The sequence below is a fragment of the Engystomops pustulosus genome, chromosome 2, assembly GCF_040894005.1.
Source record: "Engystomops pustulosus chromosome 2, aEngPut4.maternal, whole genome shotgun sequence".
NCBI lineage: Eukaryota > Metazoa > Chordata > Amphibia > Anura > Leptodactylidae > Engystomops > Engystomops pustulosus.
In genome coordinates this window covers 245,803,208-245,819,142 of record NC_092412.1, presented here as the reverse complement: position 1 = coordinate 245,819,142, position 15,935 = coordinate 245,803,208, and positions in this window count along the sequence as shown.

The following is a 15,935-nucleotide window of genomic DNA, read 5'->3' as shown; positions in this document are numbered from 1 at the left end:
AGTGGTGGCAGATAATGCAGGATGAGAGAAATGGATGGTGATGAGATCAGGTGGAAGTCATGGCAGAGGTTGAAGATGATGGTAGTGGCAGGATCATATTTTCTAATGCTACATTATAATGCTACATTCTGGAATAATTGCAATGATTTCAATGAAGACCTGATAAATGTGGCCCACAGTTTTCATGTAATTTTGTTTTTAAATAAGCATTAAAATGTTATAAACCTTTAGCAAAATAACAGATAACTATGTTCAGTGTTAATATGTCACCCTGCTCAGGGCTCAGAAGCTGAAAACTTCTGGTTTTTAATCCGTCCTGGTGGCAGATATTGCAGTGATTCCACGTCACATGTCACCAGAAAAGTGTCTTGAATGTTATACAATTTAAAAAATAAATTGGATAAATCCAAAGTATGATGGGAGTAATTCCACTAGAGGTTTCAGCTGGAAGTCAATAAACTTGCAAACACTGTCCGTCAGGTTTTCACGGCCAGAAATTATAGGCCTTGCAGTTGGATTAGACCTTTTTATGCACTTTTGGTAATGAAAGTATAAGGCCGAGATTTTAGGTTCATTAAATCCACAAGGTCTCTGCTGTGTTTTTGGAAATGAGGACAAAGGGTTGTATGTAAGTTTCCAAGTAACCAAGTAAGTTACAAAGGATAGGCAAGCATATAAAGCCAAATATCAGAAACTAAAACTACAAAGATAGCCAAAAAGAGCATGGGTGGTAGAGCAATCCAAAAATTTTTAGAGGATAGCACATAAGGTTTTATCAGAGTATGATGTAGGTGGCATGTGAGAGGCGCAGAACTCTGGGACAGGGCCGTCATCATAGGGGGGGTCTAGTGGGACAGTGTTACTAAGTGGGCACATGCTGGGGTTATGTATATATTGAGTGGGCACATGCTGGGGCTACCTATATACTGAGTGGCACATGCAGGGGCTACCTATACACTGAGTGGGCACGTGCAAGAGCTATCTTTATACTGAGTGGGTACGTGCAGGGGCTATCTATATACTGAGTGGGCATGTGCAGGGGCTATCTATAAACTGAATGAGTATGTGCTGGGGCTATCTATATACTCAGTGGGCACGTGCAGGGGCTGTCTATATACTGAGTGGGCAGGTGCAGGGGCTATCTATATACTGTGTGGGCACTGCAGGGGCTGTCTATATACTGAGTGGGCAGGTGCAGGCGCTATCTATATACTCAGTGTGCACGTGCAGGGGCTGTCTATATACTGAGTGGGCAGGTGCAGGAGCTATTTATATACTGAGTGGGCACGTGCAGGGGATGTCTATATACTGAGTGGGAACATGCAGGGGCTATCTATATACTGAGTGGGCACGTGCAGGGGCTATCTATATACTGTGTGGGCACGTGCAGGGGCTGTCTATATACTGAGTGGGCAGGTGCAGGGGCTATCTATATACTGAGTGGGCAAGTGCAGGGGCTATCTATATACTGAGTGGGCACGTGCAGGGGCTATCTATATACTGAGTGGGCACGTGCAGGCTCTATCTATATACTGAGTGGGCAAGTGCAGGGGCTATCTATATACTGAGTGGGCACGTGCAGGGGCTATCTATATACTGAGTGGGCACGTGCAGGCTCTATCTATATACTGAGTGGGCACGTGCAGGCTCTATCTATATACTTAGTGGGCAAGTGCAGGGGCTATCTATATACTGAGTGGGCACGTGCAGGGGCTGTCTATATATTACATTACAAAGAACAAACAGTCATATGGAACAATAGGAGGGAGGGCCCTGATCACAAGAGCTTACAGTCTATGAGGATGAGGGGGTGACACAAGAGCTTACAGTCTATGAGGATGAGGGGGTGACACAAGAGGTTGTATAATGGTCCAGCCATTCTTTATAAGGGAACAATATAAAATAATTTAATAAATAATTTACTAAACAACGATGTTGCTGCTTGAACCAGCCATCAGCCGCCATCTTATTTACAGGGTCATAGGTGAAAACGACTGCAGAGAATCCTGGAGCTTGGTGCATATCTGCTGTTTGCCGGATAACAGATGGGAGGAGGACATAGGATGGATTAGTAAAGGGAGAGTTGACATTTCATGCAGTTAGCGAGTGTGATAGGCTGTCTAAAGAGATGGGTTTCAAGAGCACGTTTGAAGCTTTGGAGGGTGGGGATTAGTCTGAGAGTCTGGGGAAGGGCATTCCAGAGAATTGGAGCAACTCGGGAGAAGCCCTGGATACGTGCATGGGAGGTTCGAATTAAGGGAGAGATTAATCTAATGTCTATATACTGAGTGGGCACCTGCAGGGGCTATCTATATACTGATTGGGAATGTGCAGGGGCTATCTATATACTGAGTGGGCACGTGCAGGGGCTATCTATTTACTGAGTGGGGACGTGCAGAGGCTATCTATATACTGAGTGGGCACGTGCAGGGGCTATCTATATACTTAGTGGGGACGTGCAGGGGCTATCTATATAATGAGTGGACACGTGCAGGGGCTATCTATATACTGAGTGAGCATGAGCAGGGGCTATCTATATACTGAGTGGGCACGTGCAGGGGCTATCTATATACTTAGTGGGGACGTGCAGGGGCTATCTATATAATGAGTGGACACGTGCAGGGGCTATCTATATAATGAGTGGACACGTGCTGGGGCTATCTATATAATGAGTGGACACGTGCAGGGGCTATCTATATACTGAGTGAGCATGAGCAGGGGCTATGTATATACTGAGTGGACACGTGCAGGGGCTATCTATATACTGAGTGGGCACGTGCAGGGTCTATCTATATACTGAGTGGGGACGTGCAGGGGCTATCTATATACTGAGTGGGGACGTGCAGGGGCTATCTATATACTGAGAGGGGATGTGCAGGGGCTATCTATATACTTAGTGGGGACGTGCAGGGGCTATCTACATACTGAGTGGGCATGTGCAGCGGCTATCTATATACTGAGTGGGCATGTGCAGGGGCTATCTATATACTGAGTGGGCACGTGCAGGGGCTATCTATGAACTGAGTCGGCACGTGCAGGGGCTATCTACATACTGAGTGGGTACATGCAGGGGCTATCTATATACTGAGTGGGCACGTGCAGGCTCTATCTATAAACTGAGTGAGCAGGTGCAGGGGCTATCTATATACTGAGTGGGCATGTGCAGGGGCTATCTATATACTGAGTGGGCACATGCAGGGGCTATCTATATACTGAGTGGGTACATGCAGGGGCTATCTATATACTGAGTGGGCATATGCAAGGGCTATCTATATACTGAGTGGGCACATGCAGGGGCTATCTATATACTGAGTGGGCACGTGCAGGGGCTATCTGTATACTGAGTGGGCACGTGAAGGGGCTATCTATATACTGAGTGGGCACGTGAAAGGGCTATCTATATACTGAGTGGGAATGTGCAGGGGCTATCTATATACTTAGTGGGGACGTGCAGTAGAGTAGGGTCCTGTCTAGCTTGTCATGGCTTAAAAATGTTTTGGTAAAAAATAAATGTGTACTGTGTATTCAATGTTATGTAGCCCACAAAAATCTTACAGTCAGGGGCCCCAAAAATTCCTAGTGTCGGCCCTTCTCTGAAAGTGTGAGCATATTAACCATTTTTGTTTCAAAGCATTATCAGAAAGCCCGCGAGGTAGTTTCAATCAGCAGAGCAGCCATAGAGCACTGTTCACACTGCTGACTGAAAGGCACCAGAAAAAATTCATTGTCTTCTCAACCTGACAGTAAAATCTACAGAAGACCCAGACACAGATGGGCCACTGTCACTGCCAACCAAGTATAAGAAATTACCATTTTATTTACAATTATTTAAATTTTTGAGGGATTTTGTTTAAAAAATTATTCAGTTGCTAAGAATTTGAGCAATCATTTTTGTCATCCCAACGAATTAAAGCTGAAAGTATTTTAGGCTAAGTGAACTGACACAAATGTCATAAGATCTGTCAACTGTCAGTACGAGAGACACAATATTTGTAAATGTTCCCAAAATATATTTAAAAAAATTACTATTCTAAATCATGAGACTCATAAAACATCTACGGAAAAACAAACAGAACAATGTTAGTAATGAATCCTCCCCCAAGTTTCGGGTATAAGAACCTGTATGTGCGGCCCATGAAGGGATCTATCCTGTGGCTTCAGTCTTCATCTATTCAGCATCTTCTGAGGCGCAGGTAAGTATTGTTACTTATCTACTACATTATTTATAGTTGAAAGGGTTAACAGGTTTTCATAAACAGTTTTTTATAGTTGTAGTGTGTGAAATTTATGGGGTTTTTCTTTTATATTGGCCTCATTTGGACCCACAATAGTTTTTATGGTTTATCTGAAAAAATTGTTGTAAGCTGGCTCGCAGCCTAAAAGAGAAAAAGGATGATTAAAATGATTTCAACATAAAGCAAATATATGTTAAATGATATATATGGTATATAATGGTATATACTCGAGTATAAGCTGAGTTTTTCTGCACAAAAACTGTGCTGAAAAACCCAAACATGGCTTATGCTCAAGTCAAAAATAAAAGTAAGTGAATACTCACCTGTCCAATGCCCCGGCAGTTACTCTTCTTTTACGTGCTGCAACCGGGCGCACACTCTGATGTCTTTTTTATGTGCTGGGCATACTGAGGGCAGCCTATATACTGGGGAAAAGCTGGTGGGCTGGATACTGGGGGCAGGCTGTCTCATTATTTACTGGCAGTAGGTTGGCTGGCTGTATACTGGGGGCAGGGCCTGGCTGGCTACATACTGGGGCAGGCTGGCTGGCTTTTTACTGTGGGCAGGGGGCTGGCTAGCTATATACTGGGGCAGGGGGCTGGCTTGCTATATGCTGGGGGCAGGCTGGTTGGATTTTTACTGGGGGAAGGCTGGCTGGCTATATACTGGGGGAAGGGGGCTGGCTTGCTATATACTGGGGGTAGGAAGGCTGGTTGGCTATATACTGGGGGCATACTGGCTGACTATATACTGAGGGCAGGGAGGCTGGTTGGCCATATACTGGGGGCAGGGAGGCTGGTTGGCTATATACTGGGGAAGATGGACTGGCTATATACGATGGGCCTGACTGGCTATATACTACAGGGATGGCTAACTATATACTGTGGGCTGGCTGGCTATATACTTCAATGGGGTTAGCTAGCTGTATACAGGGGGCTGGCTATATACTACTGGGGGCTGACTGCTTATATACAGGGGACTTAATGGCTATATACACGGGGCTGGCAGGCTATATACTGGGGAAGGCTGGCTGTATACTGGGGCAGGCTGGCTGGCTACATACTGGGGTCAGACTGGCTTGCTATATACAGGGGGTTGGATGCCTATATACAGGGATCTGGTTGTGTATATAAAGGAGGCCGGCTGGCTATATACAAAGGCAGGCTGGCTATATACAGTAGGCAGGCTGGCTATATACCGTGGCAGGCTGGCTATATACAGGGTCAGGCCGGCTATATACAGTGGGCAGGGTGGTTGGCAGTATACTGGGGGGCAGACTGGCTTTATACTGAGGGCTTTTTATATAATTGATGCTGTCTGGCTATATAATGGGGCAGGGACTGGCTGTATACTGGGGGCTAGCTGGCTATATACTGTGGATAAGGGGGCTGTCTAGCAATATACTAGGGGGCAAGTGGCTGGCTATATACTGGTGCATATGGGGGCTGGCTAGCCATGTGACCAATGCTTTTCTCACCCTAGGCTTGGGTCAAAAGGTTTTATCAGATTTTTGGGGTAAAATTAGGAGCCGCGGCTTATATTCGGGTGGGCTATTACTCGAGTATATATGGTAAGTAATTTGTATCGTATGGTTATCTTTCTAAATATTATACATTTTGAATTTTGTAAATGGTGTTTTTTAATAAATAAATGCAAAACATATCACCAAAAGTTCATGAAGTCTCATGTGTCATGGAAATCATTACTCATATTAAAGTGTTCCTAAGACAAAGTGACACATCAGGAGGCTGAGAAATGACACATCTTTAAAGGGTTAAGCAGGAGCGAAAGATGTATATCTGACTGTTCTGCCTCATTATGTCTTACAGAGCAGACATGGCTTTCCTGAGGAAATCTCTTCTCCTTGTCCTTTTCCTTGGATTGGTTTCCCTTTCCATCTGTGAAGATGAGAGAGAGTAAGTCCTGCTGTTATATAGTGATAAGACGGAAAAAAAACCCCTCCCCCTCCCTGTACAATGACCTCTATAGATAAAACACTGACCCATCATTACATCACTACTGACTATAGATGATGTCACAGCTTATCTCCTCCCCCTCCCTGTACAATGTCCTCTATATAGATAACACTGACCCATCATTACATCACTATTGACAATAGATGATGATACAGCTTATCCCCTCCCCCTCCCTGTACAATGATCTCTATATAGATAACACTGACCCATCATTACATCACTACTGACAATAGATGATGTCACAGCTTATCTCCTCCTCCCTCCCTGTACAATGACCTCTATATAGATAACATTGACCCATCATTACATCACTACTGACAATAGATAATGTCACAGCTTATTTCCTCCCCCTCCTGTACACTGACCTCTATATAGATAACACTAACCCATCATTACATCACTACTGACAATAGATGATGTCACAGCTCATCTCCTCCCCCTCCCTGTAAAATGACCTCTATATAGATAACACTGACCCATCATTACATCACTACTGACAATAGATGATGTCACAGCTTATCTCCTCCCCCTCCCTGTACAATGACCTCTATATAGATAACACAGACCCATCATTATATCACTACTGACAGTAGATGATGTCACAGTTTATCTCCTCCCCCTCCCTGTACAATGACCTCTATATACATAACACTGACCCATCATTACATCACTACTGACAATAGATGATGTCACAGCTTATCTCCTCCCCCTCCCTGTACAATGACCTCTATATAGATAACACTGACCCATCATTACATCACTACTGACAATAGATGATGTCACAGCTTATCTCCTCCCCCTCCCTGTACAATGACCTCTATATAGATAACACTGACCCCTCATTACATCACTACTGACAATAGATGATGTCACAGCTTATCTCCCCCCCCCTGTACAGTGACCTCTACATAGATAACACTGACCAATCATTACATCACTACTGACAATAGATGATGTCACAGCTTATCTCCTCCTCCTCATTGTACAATGACCTCTATATAGATAACACTGACCCATCATTACATCACGACTGACAATAGATGATGTCACAGCTTATCTCCTCCCCCTCCCTGTACAATGACCTCGACCTCTATATAGATAACACTGACCCATCATTACATCACTACTGACAATAGATGATGTCACAGCTCATCTCCTCCCCCTCCCTGTACAATGACCTCTATATAGATAACACTGACCCATCATTACATCAATACTGACAATAGATGATGTCACAGCTTATCTCCTCCCCCTCCCTGTACAATGACCTCTATATAGATAACACTGACCCATCATTACATCACTACTGACAATAGATGATGTCACAGCTTATCTCCTCCCCCTCCCTGTACAATGACCTCTATATAGATAACACTGACCCCTCATTACATCACTACTGACAATAGATGATGTCACAGCTTATCTCCTCCCCCTCCCTGTACAATGACCTCTATATAGATAACACTGACCCATCATTACATCACGACTAACAATAGATGATGTCACAGCTTATCTCCTCCCCCTCCCTGTACAATGACCTCTATATAGATAACACAGACCCATCATTATATCACTACTGACAGTAGATGATGTCACAGCTTATCTCCTCCCCCTCCCTGTACAATGACCTCTATATACATTACACTGACCCATCATTACATCACTACTGACAATAGATGATGTCACAGCTTATCTCCTCCTCCCTGTACAATGACCTTTATATAGATAACACTGACCCATCATTACATCACTACTGACAATAGATGATGTCACAGCTTATCTCCTCCCCCTCCCTGTACAATGACCTCTATATAGATAACACTGACCCATCATTACATTACTACTGACAATAGATGATGTCACAGCTTATATCCTCCCCCTCCCTGTACAATGACCTCTATATAGATAACACTGACCCATCATTACATCACTACGGACAATAGATGATGTCACAGCTCATCTCCTCCCCCTCCCTGTACAATGACCTCTATATAGATAACACTGACCCATCATTACATCACTACTGACAATAGATGATGTCACAGCTTATCTCCTCCCCCTCCCTGTACAATGACCTCTATATAGATAACACTGACCCTTCATTACATCACTACTGACAATAGATGATGTCACAGCTTATCTCCCCCCCCCTGTACAGTGACCTCTACATAGATAACACTGACCAATCATTACATCACTACTGACAATAGATGATGTCACAGCTTATCTCCTCCTCCTCATTGTACAATGACCTCTATATAGATAACACTGACCCATCATTACATCACGACTGACAATAGATGATGTCACAGCTTATCTCCTCCCCCTCCCTGTACAATGACCTCTATATAGATAACACTGACCCATCATTACATCACTACTGACAATAGATGATGTCACAGCTCATCTCCTCCCCCTCCCTGTACAATGACCTCTATATAGATAACACTGACCCATCATTACATCAATACTGACAATAGATGATGTCACAGCTTATCTCCTCCCCCTCCCTGTACAATGACCTCTATATAGATAACACTGACCCATCATTACATCACTACTGACAATAGTTTATGTCACAGCTTATCTCCTCCCCCTCCCTGTACAATGACCTCTATATAGATAACACTGACCCCTCATTACATCACTACTGACAATAGATGATGTCACAGCTTATCTCCCCCCCCCTGTACAGTGACCTCTACATAGATAACACTGACCAATCATTACATCACTACTGACAATAGATGATGTCACAGCTTATCTCCTCCTCCTCATTGTACAATGACCTCTATATAGATAACACTGACCCATCATTACATCACGACTAACAATAGATGATGTCACAGCTTATCTTCTCCCCCTCCCTGTACAATGACCTCTATATAGATAACACAGACCCATCATTATATCACTACTGACAGTAGATGATGTCACAGCTTATCTCCTCCCCCTCCCTGTACAATGACCTCTATATACATAACACTGACCCATCATTACATCACTACTGACAATAGATGATGTCACAGCTTATCTCCTCCCCCTCCCTGTACAATGACCTCTATATAGATAACACTGACCCATCATTACATCACTACTGACAATAGATGATGTCACAGCTTATCTCCTCCCCCTCCCTGTACAATGACCTCTATATAGATAACACTGACCCATCATTACATCACTACTAACAATAGATGATGTCACAGCTTATATCCTCCCCCTCCCTGTACAATGACCTCTATATAGATAACACTGACCCATCATTACATCACTACGGACAATAGATGATGTCACAGCTCATCTCCTCCCCCTCCCTGTACAATGACCTCTATATAGATAACACTGACCCATCATTACATCACTACTGACAATAGATGATGTCACAGCTTATCTCCTCCCCCTCCCTGTACAATGACCTCTATATAGATAACACTGACCCATCATTACATCACTACTGACAATAGATGATGTCACAGCTTATCTCCTCCCCCTCCCTGTACAATGACCTCTATATAGATAACACTGACCCCTCATTACATCACTACTGACAATAGATGATGTCACAGCTTATCTCCACCCACTCCCTGTACAATGACCTCTATATAGATAACACTGACCCATCATTACATCACTACTGACAATAGATGATGTCACAGCTTATCTCCTCCTCCCCTGTACAATAACCTCTATATAGATAACACTGACCCATCTTTACATCACTACTGACAATAGATGATGTCACAGCTTATCTCCTCCCCCTTCCTGTACAATGACCTCTATATAGATAACACCGACCCATCATTACATCACTACTGACAATAGATGATGTCACAGCTTATCTCCTCCCCCTCCCTGTACAATGACCTCTATATAGATAACACTGACCCTTCATTACATCACTACTGACAATAGATGATGTCATAACTTATCTCCCCCCTCCCTGTACAATGACCTCTATATAGATAACACTGACCCATCATTACATCACTACTGACAATAGATGATGTCACAGCTTATCCCCTCCCCCTCCCTGTACAATGACCTCTATATAGATAACACTGACCCATCATTACATCACTTTGGCCTTATAGGCTCCTTCCCATCTCCTCCTGGACTCCTCCATGAAGTTCTCTTTGCAGTGTTTGGTGACGTCTCCCCCAGTGACTGATCTATACCGGCAGCAGATCAGGACCTCAGAGATCTCTGTATAGGAAGAATAGGAAGAAGAGAAATGACAATATATTATTCATAGGAAAATGTTTCATGAAATCTCCATTGTCTCCTATCACAGGAAAAGAGGAGAAGAAGAGGAACGTAAAGAGGAACATGAAGAGGAACGTGACCTGGAAGCTGATGAGACAAGTGAAGATAATGGAAGGAGACCCTGGTACCCTTTCCCCTTCCGGCCTGGTAAATAGGAGTCTTATTAAAAATGACATCTGGTGACAACATCCAATGTCTCCTGACTCCAGAAAGCAGAATTATTCTTAGTTCTGCCCTAAATATAATAAAGCCGATGTAACTGATATAAGGGTCTGTCTCTTTTATCCAGTTCTATAGGAAACATTTATCATTATTAATAATTTCTATTCGGAGGGTCACATTAACCCTTTCGTGACCAGGGATCATGGGACCTCGAGTGTCCAGGTCAGTTTTTGCTCTTCTGTTTTGTTCTCCTTTTGGTGATGATATCTCTGGAACCACTTTTCATAGCAATTGTTCATGACAAGTTGAAGTTTAGCTTGGTAGAATCATTTTATTAATTACACAGTTTTTGGTTTATAGAGTAGCAGACAACCATTTAAAATTGTGAAAAAATAACAAAATTTTTTAATTGTTTTACAATGCATTTTTTTCAAATATAGAAAAAAAAACATGTTATGGAACTTTAGCAAAATAACAGATAATATGTAAAGTGTTAATATGTCAGAGGCAGATACAGACTTTTGTACTGTCTTCCGCAGCTACTTCTGCCTTCAGGCTCTCACTTCACTTGAAGGGTTGTATCTAGAGATGAGCGAGCACTAAAATGCTCGGGTACTCGTTATTCGAGACGAACTTTTCCCGATGCTCGAGTGCTCGTCTCGAATAACGAGCCCCATTGAAGTCAATGGGAGACTCAAGCATTTTTCAAGGGGACCAAGGCTCTGCACAGGGAAGCTTGGCCAAACACCTGGAAACCTCAGAAAAGGATGGAAACACCATGGAAATGGACAGGAAACAGCAGGGGCAGCATGCATGGATGCCTCTGAGGCTGCTTAATCGCACCATTATGCCAAAATTATGGGCAACAGCATGGCCATGACAGAGTGACCGAATAAGGCTAGATAGCATCTAAAACATCCAATAATTGACCCTGACACTATAGGGGACGGCATGCAGAGGCAGCGGCAGCAGCGGCAGGCTAGAGAGTGTCATGGCGACATACCCCAAATGGACTCAGGCTTCAAACCAATGGGTGGCAGAGAGGAACCAAAGGAGGTGAGCAAGAAGCGCTGAAATTATTTCCTCTGTGAACAAAAGGTTGACGGTATATTTAGTCGATAACACAGCATGGTGGCAACATAGTGACCAAGTTCCATAACGTATCTGGTGAAACACCCGAAAAATTAGCCTGACACAGCTCGTTTGATAAGGGGACGACATTTGGAGGCAGCCATGGAGAGGACTTCCATGATTAAGAGCGACAGTATGGGGCATCCATATTGCGCTTCTATGATTGCAACTGCAGGTCTCCAGCATGGCGGCGACAGATGCGCCGAGTTCCACTATGTATCTGGTGAAACACCTGAAAATTCTGCCTGACACAGCTCGTTTGATAAGGGGACCATGTATGGAGGCAGTGAACTAGTAGTAGATTAAAGGTGCTACAGTTAAAACTATGTTAGTTGGATCTTGGGATGGAGCTGGCGCTCCGCTGCCAGGCGAGCTTTCGCCAATCCAAGCCCCTGTCTCTAGGCTACTCCCCAAACAGCACTTCTAAGAACCTTTTGTATAAGATCAAGTGTAGTAGCGTTCTTATAAGTTTGTTATATGGCGGGTGAGGGGAATGTAAACAGATGCGCAAGAAGCGCTGAAATAATATCGGTAAATGATAAAAGTTTTCCAGTATATTTTGTGGATTACACAGCAGGGTGGCGACAAAGTTAACAAGTTTGATTTGGAATGCCCTGTAATAGCTCTTGGACGGTGTGCCTTTTATCGCCTAGGCTCAGCAGTTTGAGCACCGCCTGCTGTCGCTTAGCGACGGCACTGCTGCTGTGCCTAGAGCTACCGACTGATGGCGCCATGCCCACGGATGGTAATTCGGAGGAGGAGGAGGTGGAGGAGGGGTGGGAGGAGGAGGAGGTATAGTAGGCCTTTGAGACCTGGACCGAGGTAGGCCCCGCAATCCTCGGCGTCGGCAGTATATGACCAGCCCCAGGGTCAGACTCGGTCCCAGCCTCCACCAAGTTAAGTGTAGTAGCGTTCTTATAAGTTTGGGATATGGCGGGTGAGGGGAATGTAAACAGATGCGCAAGAAGCGCTGAAATAATATCTGTAAATGGTAAAAGTTTGGCAGTATATTTTGTGGATTACACAGCAGTGTAATCAACAGATGCGCAAGAAGCGCTGAAATAATATCGGTTAATCATAAAAGTTTGCCAGTATATTTTGTGGATAACACAGCAGGGTGGCGACAAAGTTAACAACTTTGATGTGGAATCCATGAAAACAACCCAAATTTCTACTTGACACACCTCGTTTGATAAGGGGACGATGTATGGAGGCAGCGATATGGACGACTTTTGGAGGTAGCAATGGAGACAACGTGTGGAGGCTGCTATGGAGACAATTTAATTTGGATAGTGCCTGTATGTGGCAGTCCAAAAAAGTTTTCAAACCAGAGGAGCAGGTAGGTGGCCCTCCAGAAAAATGAAATAGATTGAGTGCCTGTATGTGGCAGTCCAAAAGAGTTTTCAAACCAGAGGAGCAGGTAGGTGGCCCTCCAGAAAAATGAAATAGATTGAGTGCCTGTATGTGGCAGTCCAAAAAAGTTTTCAAACCAGAGGAGCAGGTAGGTGGCCCTCCAGAAAAATTGAATAGATTGAGTGCCTGTATGTGGCAGTCCCAAAAATTGTTTAAAACAGAGGACCGGGTAGATGGCCCTCCAGAAAAATTAAATGCATAAAGTACTATAGCTAGAGCCAGTGGGCCCTGTCAAAAAATAGCCAGTTTCCTCTGCTTTAGTGTACAAAGAGGAGGAGAAGGAGGAAAATGAGGAGGAGGAGTGCATACATTATTCAGGTTGAGCTTCCTTCACCTGGTGGAGATTGGAAATTATGAGAAATCCAGGCTTTATTCATCTTGATAAGCGTCAGCCTGTCAGCGCTGTCAGTCGACAGGCGTGTGCGCTTATCGGTGATGATGCCACCAGCTGCACTGAAAACCCGCTCGGACAACACGCTAGCGGCAGGGCAGGCAAGAACCTCCAAGGCGTACAGCGCCAGTTCATGCCACATGTCCAGCTTTGAAACCCAGTAGTTGTAGGGAGCTGTGTGATCATTTAGGACAATGGTATGGTCAGCTACGTACTCCCTCACCATCTTTCTGTAAAGATCAGCCCTACTCTGCCGAGACTGGGGACAGGTGACAGTGCCTTGCTGGGGTGACATAAAGCTGGCAAAAGCCTTGTAAAGCGTACCCTTGCCAGTGCTGGACAAGCTGCCTGCTCGCCTACTCTCCCTCGCTACTTGTCCCGCAGAACTACGCACTCTGCCGCTAGCGCTGTCAGAAGGGAAATACTGTTTCAGCTTGCGCACCAGGGCCTGCTGGTATTCATGCATTCTCACACTCCTTTCCTCTCCAGGGTGAGAGTGGAAAGATTTTGCTTGTACCGTGGGTCCAGGAGAGTGAATACCCAGTAATCGGTGCTGGAATAAATTCTTTGAACACGAGGGTCACGGGATAGGCAGCCTAGCATGAAATCTGCCATATGCGCCAGAGTACCAACGCGCAAGAATTCACTCCCCTCACTGGCCTGACTGTCCATTTCCTCCTCCTCCAACTCCTCTTCTTCTGCCCATACACGCTGAACAGTGAAGGACTGAACAATGGTCCCCTCTTGTGTCTCGCCAACATTCTCCTCCTCTTCCTCCTCATTCTCCTCCACCTCCTCCGATATGCGCTGAGAAACAGACCTGAGGGTGCTTTGGCTATCAACAAGGGAATCTTCTTCCCCCGTCTCTTGTGACGAGCGCAAAGCTTCCGACTTCATGCTCATCAGAGAGTTTTTCAACAGGCCAAGCAGCGGGATGGTGAGGCTGATGATGGCGGCATCGCCACTGACCATCTGTGTTGACTCCTCGAAGTTACTCAGCACCTGACAGATATCAGACATCCACGTCCACTCCTCATTGTAGACTTGAGGAAGCTGACTGACCTGACTACCAGTTCTGGTGGAAGTTGACATCTGGCAGTCTACAATCGCTCTGCGCTGCTGGTAAACTCTGGATAACATGGTTAATGTTGAATTCCACCTCGTGGGCACGTCGCACAACAGTCAGTGAGCGGGCAGTTGGAGGCGGCGCTGCGCTGCCCTGAGAGTGGCAGCATCTGTGCTGGACTTCCTGAAATGCGCACAGATGCGGCGCACCTTCGTGAGCAAATCAGACAGATTGGGGTATGTCTTGAGGAAACGCTGAACTATCAGATTTAACACATGGGCCAGGCATGGCACATGTGTCAGTCTGACGAGTTGCAGAGCCGCCACCAGGTTACGGCCGTTGTCACACACAACCATGCCTGGCTTCAGGTTCAGCGTTGCCAGCCACAGATCAGTCTGCGCCGTGATGCCCTGTAATAGTTCTTGGGCGGTGTGCCTTTTATCGCCTAGGCTCAGCAGTTTGAGCACCACCTGCTGTCGCTTAGCGACGGCACTGCTGCTGTGCCTAGAGCTAGCGACTGATGGCGCCATGCCCACGGATGGTAGTTCGGAGGAGGAGGTGGAGGAGGGGTGGGAGGAGGAGGAGGCATAGTAGGCCTGAAAGACCTGGACCGAGGTAGGCCCCGCAATCCTCGGCGTCGGCAGTATATGACCAGCCGCAGGGTCAGACTCGGTCCCAGCCTCCACCAAGTTAACCCAATGTGCCGTCAGCGATATATAGTGGCCCTGCCCGGCAGCACTCGTCCACGTGTCCGTGGTTAGGTGGACCTTGTCAGAAACGGCGTTGGTCAGGGCACGGATGATGTTGTCTGACACGTGCTGGTGCAGGGCTGGGATGGCACATCGGGAAAAGTAGTGTCGGCTGGGGACCGAATACCGAGGGGCGGCCGCCGCCATGAGGTTGCGAAAGGCCTCGGTCTCTACTAGCCTATAGGGCAGCATCTCCAGGCTAAGCAATCTGGAGATGTGGACATTAAGGGCTTGGGCGTGCGGGTGGGTTGCACTATATTTCCTTTTCTGCTCCAGCGTCTGGGGTATGGAGAGCTGAACGCTGGTGGATGCTGTGGAGGATCGTGGAGGCGACGATGGGGTTTTTGTGCCAGGGTCCTGGGCAGGGGGCTGACTATCAGCTGACACAGGGGAAGGAGCAGTGGTGTGCACGGCCGGAGGTGAACGGGCTTGGTGCCACTGAGTGGGGTGTTTAGCATTCATATGCCTGCGCATACTGGTGGTAGTTAAGCTAGTAGTGGTGGAACCCCTGCTGATCCTAGTTTGGCAAAGGTTGCACACCACAGT